The 5,978-nt window shown below is 45.7% G+C and overlaps 1 pseudogene across 4 annotated transcripts; it reads left to right on the top strand.

Annotated features, from left to right (window-relative positions):
* Positions 1 to 593: 593 nt before the first annotated feature.
* LOC148021732 (zinc finger CCCH domain-containing protein 30 pseudogene) lies at positions 594 to 4,910 on the top strand (annotated as a pseudogene). Of its 4 annotated transcripts, none has more exons than XR_015694387.1 (3): positions 594 to 1,411; positions 1,660 to 1,687; positions 1,809 to 4,910. The product of XR_015694387.1 is annotated as a zinc finger CCCH domain-containing protein 30 pseudogene, transcript variant X2 (transcript). The 4 variants fall into 4 exon arrangements; XR_015694389.1 differs by having other exon boundaries at positions 594 to 843; XR_015694388.1 differs by lacking the exon at positions 1,660 to 1,687.
* Positions 4,911 to 5,978: the final 1,068 nt, after the last annotated feature.

A 5,978-nucleotide genomic window follows, 5' to 3' on the forward strand; every position in this document is an offset into this window, starting at 1 on the left:
ATAAAGTGGTGGACAAGGGTGCACTTTTTGCGTTTGCAACCAATCAAAAGATTTATAAGTTTATTCTTTTTTATTTTTTTACAAACTGTATCCATTTGTTGGTGTGTAAAGATATGACGCCCATGTCTGTGGCCAGTTTCAAAAAGTGCATGCCCACACTTTGGGCGGGGGTTGGCCGTCCATTACTTGGTGTGTAGCCAGCCTCCATCAGCCTTGGTTTTTAGGATAAACCTTTTGGAATTCGAATATTGAGGAAGGCTATGGGAAGCGGGGCCCAAAGGGTGTCAGATCAGTTGACCGGCTATAGGCTGTTGACGGTGGGGATGGGGGCGGGCGGGGCCCGGGAGTTTCAGAGTTAACGGCCGGCAACCGGAGGCGTCATGTGAGGGTGGGCCATGAAGCGGACAGGCACGTGGACGTCGGCCATGAGATGGGGCGGCAAAATGCGAGTTTGGGTTTCATGCGGGCTTCTCATTTGGGTTTCATTTGGGGGGGGCGAGGCACGAGAGAGAGAGAGAGAGAGAGATAGAGAGAGAGAGAGAGAGAGAGCGAGAGAGAGAGAGAGACGAGGCAAAAGACACGAGGCAAAGGCAAAATACAAAAGACGGAAATTTTCAACAGAACGAAAGAGAGAGAGAGAGAGAGAGACCCGCGCAGGACCAGAGAGAGACGGACCCCCGCAGGCCCCCCTCATCGCAGACGCAAGCTGCCATTTTCAGCCATTCTTCTGGAACCGGCCGCAGTCAGACGCAGACTCTAACTTGAGACGAGCAAGCCACCACACACACAAGGAGCCTCTCCCTTCCTCAAACGCTCAAGCCCTCTCCTCCGCCATAGCTACAGGTTTGTGCATTCTCTCTCCCTTCCCCCTCCGATCACCTTCCTACCATAGCTGCTACTGTTTTCTTTCTGCGTTTCTTCCCCTCCCCCTTCCTCCACGCTTCCTTCTCATGAAACCCTAGGCCTGTGCGAGCTCTCATTCACTTCCCCTCGATCGTCCGTCTTTTAGCGTTTGGACGTCTCCCTTTCTTGCCTAAAACCTTTTCCTGGAAGGCTTTCTTGCCGTTCCATTCTTTTAGTGCCTGGCCATTTCGTGGTTCTGGCCATGGCTGCCTTCTGGCGGTTTGCGAGGATTCGTCATCCCTGCCAGGATTCGCCGTCCCCCGCCCTTCGAAGTCGCTGAATTCTGCCGGCTTGACGCGATCGCCTCGTTTTCATCGACCGTTTTGTGCTTGCCGTTTCCATACTCTGGTCACACCGAACTTGCCGTCGTCATTTTTGTCCTATCTGCCGGAGCATTTACCCTTTACCCTGTGGAGTCTGGACTCTAGCATTCTCCTCGAAACCCTCAGCAGGTGTCACGTGCATACATCGTACTATCATTACTAATACCTTAAGCCCCTGATATTAGGTGCGTTTTTCCTCCTGTCTCTATGGCCCATAATCCCGTATTGATCCACCGTGTCTGATGGTCCACGACTCATAATAGGACATGATGCTGCCCTTTCTTTTCGAATTTGAGGATGTAGCTTTGCCTTCTTTGTGTTGTTTTCATAATTTGCCTCATGCTACACGGATATTTTGTGTTTCTAGGACTTAGCTTATATCATGACAACGCATACTCACATGCTTCCTTTTGACCCGTTCGGTGATTTGCAGTGGCAACAACAATCTTAAGAATCGTACTGTGAGTGTGATGCCTGGTTTATGCAGGGTTGTGGAAATTTGCTCATTATGCTTGTACAAATTAATTTTTTTTAAAGTAAAAACATTTATGCTTGTCTCATGGTTGGTGGCTGTCTGAGCAGGAGGATTGTGCAACAAACCAGCTGTGGAAGGATGTGTGGAGGACCAGAGCAGTCCAATTCAAAATCCAGCGGAGGTGCTGAAGATACAAGTTTGCAAAACGGTGAATCACTGCAGAATGGAATTGTTCATGATGCTGGTGGAGACTCGAGCTCTACGGCAGCCATCAAGAGGGAAACACCAGTTGCAGAAGCAAGTGATCCTGGTTCTGTCCTGTTAGAACTGGCTGCAAATAATGACTTGGAGGGCTTCAAACAGGCTATTGAGAAAGGTTTAGGCAAGGTGGACTTGGTTGGAAGGTGGTATGGTAGACAGATTGGAACAAATCAGATGATTCTGGAACACAGAACTCCGGCAATGATTGCAGCTTTGTATGGAAGCCTAGATGTACTAAAGTATATCCTCGATTTGTATACCTCTGTGGGAGGAAACATCAATCAGAAGTGTGGAAGTGATGGAAGCACTGCCCTTCATTGTGCTGCTGCTGGTGGGTCATTGAATGCTGTAGAGGGTGTCAAACTGTTACTCAGATTTGGAGCTGATGTAAATGTTCTGGATGTGTATGGAAGATGCCCTGCGGAAGTTATTGCTAAGTATCCTAGGCTTGCATATCTCAAGGCTGCATTGGAGAGAGTTTTGAAGGCTGGAAAGTCATGTCAAGTATTACCGTTTGATATTTCTGAAGGCTCAGAATTTGGTGATTGCATATTTTTGGAGGACAGCTTCAGTGGTCTGGATTTAGATGGAGCACCGTGTGGGGGAATTGCAACTGCTGCTATGTCATCATCTTCTCTATGTACCTCACCTGAGGCTTTTGCTCAATTATCGGTATTGTCTCCCTCTCCATCATCATCACCCAAGTTATCAGAGACATCTGCAAACAAGATCTTTGAAGAAGGAATCGAGAAGGGAAAGGAGTATCCTGTTGATCCAAGTATCCCTGACATCAAGAACAGTATCTATACCACGGATGAGTTCCGCATGTTTGCATTCAAAGTGCGCCCTTGCTCAAGGGCTTATTCACATGATTGGACTGAATGTCCCTTTGTTCATCCAGGTGAAAATGCTCGCCGGAGAGATCCAAGGAGGTACCATTATAGCTGTGTGCCTTGCCCAGATTTTCGGAAGGGTGCTTGTAGGCGAGGTGATGCATGTGAATATGCACATGGAGTATTCGAGTGTTGGCTGCATCCAGCTCAGTACAGAACACGCTTGTGCAAGGATGGCACAGCTTGTACAAGGAGAGTTTGTTTTTTTGCTCACACAACTGAAGAGCTCCGTCCACTGTTTGTGTCCACTGGTTCTGCTGTCCCTTCACCAAGGGCTTCATCTTCGTTGGACATGTCTACAATGAGCCCTCCTCTTGCGCCAGGTTCTCCATCATCGGCTTTCATGTTGAGCCCCTTTTCTTCTTCAAATTCTGCACACAATGCGATGCAAGTCAACCTTGCCACCCCTCCTTTGTCACCCTCATCTTCATCGGCAAACGGCCTCACCAGTGCATGGCCACAGGCAAATATACCGGCTTTACATCTCCCAGGTCCTAGTTTACAGACAAGCAGGCTGAGGTCTGCATTGAATGCAAGGGACCTCCCCCTTGAGGACTTGGAGAGGGTGCTAGATTATGAGGGTCAATCCTTAAATGACTATACATCATCTCTTTCATCTCAAGCTTTGTCCACTCAAGCGCGGCTGAATGCAGCACTTGCTGCATCTGCCTGTGGGACATCATCTTCTCGAGCAGGGAAGTACAGAAGCCTTGGACTTACTGTGGCACCGACTAACCTAGAAGAGCTTTTTGCATCAGAGATGGCATCATCTCCAAGATCCACTATGCATGATGCAGCTCTGTTATCTCAAATGGACATGCAGTTGCATTCTCACAAATCATCGCAGTTACAATCTCAGTTACAAAGCCAGCTACAGCCGCAAACACATGCTCAAATGTTTCCACAAATGTCAGATCAGCTCCATTTACAGCTGCAGCAGACAGCATTAGATTCACCATTACAGGGCTCTTCCATACTGCATTCTCCAGCACAAACAGCACCTTACAGTCCTGGGTCATTCAGGCAGGGGAGTGGCTCTTCCTTGTCCCCATCAATGGTAGCTGCACGGGCAGCCTTTGCTCAGCGGGATAAGAGAAGTCACAGCTCGAGAGATTTGGGAGCAGGACTGAGCTGGTCTGATTGGAGTTCTCCCAATGGAAAGCTTGAATGGGCTGTTCAAAGAGATGATTTTGTCAAATTCAGAAAATCAGCCTCATTTGGATTTAGGGGATCTGAGGAGCCAGATTTGTCTTGGGTTCAGAAGCTGGTCAAGGAAGGGCCTCAAGACGTTGACACCCCTGCTGCTGGTGCTGCAGAGGGTTCTGAACAGAAGGATGGTGCTGATTTGTCTGCCCTGGGCTTTTGGATGGAAAACATGCATCTGGATCAGATTGTTGCCTGAAATGCTGTTAGGGTGACCATCTGATAGTGGATTCAATGCTTGTTCTCCTCTCTTATCTGCTTGTCCTGTCCTCATCATTCCATGTCTTTTCCCTCTCTCTTTATCTGAGACCCTAACTTCTTTTCTGTTTTGGGGGACTGCACCGGGAAGCTGACTTTCTGCCTTGTTTCTTTTTGCTCTCTTTTTCTCTCCTTTTTTGTCTCTAGTTTTGCATACCTTTCTGTCTTGCTAAGTTGGCTCTTTTGCACTCTTTTCTTTCAATGCCCTTTCGCATGCACTCTCTCAAGGAAAACATGCATCTTAGTGGTGAATTAGTCATCCCTTCTTAGTCTTCAGCATACTGTTTTCCAGGGTTGGAAAACCAACCATGGATAAAACCTAACCTAGGGTGTAGGACCTTATATCTGGAATCATCTTACTGAATTCCAGTCCTGGTGGTGGTCGAAAAAGAGGCTTTTGGAATGCATCTAAAGTTTAGGGTAGCTGGAAAGAGGCTACTCTCCTTGAACTGGTGGATGTCAAATGAAGCAAAGGCTCTTAAGGAAGGCATAGAGAAGCCTGTCGACAGTTTTTGGAAGATGTTTTTTGGCATCATGGTGCTGACCTATTAAATGTATATGCGACCAATTATTATTTTCAGATATTTCTCAGTAGGTACTACCCACAATTGTCTTTGTACATTTGTTTGAAGTGGGAGACTCTAAAGATCAATTAGCTTATCTTTACCAGAAAACTTTATCCATACTTTGATTTGGAGGACAAACTGTTTTGGTACAGATTACTTCAAGCCCAATGATGTTGCTTGAAGAGCTAGAGCGGTCATGTAAGGCGTGACCCTCCTTGATTGTACCATTGTAATATTTTTTAATCTTTAATCAAGGGAGCATATCGATTTGTTAAAGCTTTCTGACTGCAGGATATGTGGTCAAGCCTGATATTTGCATCCGTTGTGTATGTCAACTGAATGCTGGTTATACTATCTATGGGGTCTCTGATTTGAATTCGAATTTTGATTTCCTTGCTTTGAACTTTGATGCTGGTTGCACTATTTATGAGGTCCATGGTTTTGAATTTAATATATTGACCTTGTGGTGGGCAACCCATTATCTTGATAAAAAAAGAACTATTGTAATTTGCATTTAGGGTTTGAATTCTGATTGTTGATTTCCATGCTTTGAATTGCACCATCTGTGGGAGTCCATGGTTTTAATTTGATGTATTGCCTTTGCAGTGCAAAATGCATCATCTTGATAAAAAAAAGAACTGTTTTAGTTTGCCTTTTAAGTGCATAGATCACTATGGGGAAGAACTCCAAAGGGATTGACTGGGTTCGGCTGCTGGTTAGGCCCTCCTAAGAGAACCTGAAGATGTCTGTGTTTGTGTCCAGTGAAAGGTTGGAGTGTTAACTGTACTGTACTGTAAAATACAAGTTCGAGAAGCTGACATAAAGTGACTAGGAATCAGGATATCAAGGTCAATAAACTCACATTTTTGTTTTTTGACTGTGGTTGTTTGTTGTCTATGGTGAAGTGAGATATAAAGATGAGTAATCATTAAACAGGTCAGGATTTGGTGTCGTGGTTGCTTCAAACACCAATAGAGAGACAATCAGGGAACTCTGAAAACTGAGAAGATATTTCGTATTTGTAGTCCTACTTGAAGCATCGATTGTTAAGATGTGATTTTGAAGATTATTAGTAGAGAAGACATGTATGCTCTGA

Source organism: Lygodium microphyllum, chromosome 17 (assembly GCF_053477565.2).
Source record: "Lygodium microphyllum isolate KBCC chromosome 17, Lygodium_microphyllum_v1.1.10, whole genome shotgun sequence".
In the NCBI taxonomy this organism is placed as follows: domain Eukaryota; kingdom Viridiplantae; phylum Streptophyta; class Polypodiopsida; order Schizaeales; family Lygodiaceae; genus Lygodium; species Lygodium microphyllum.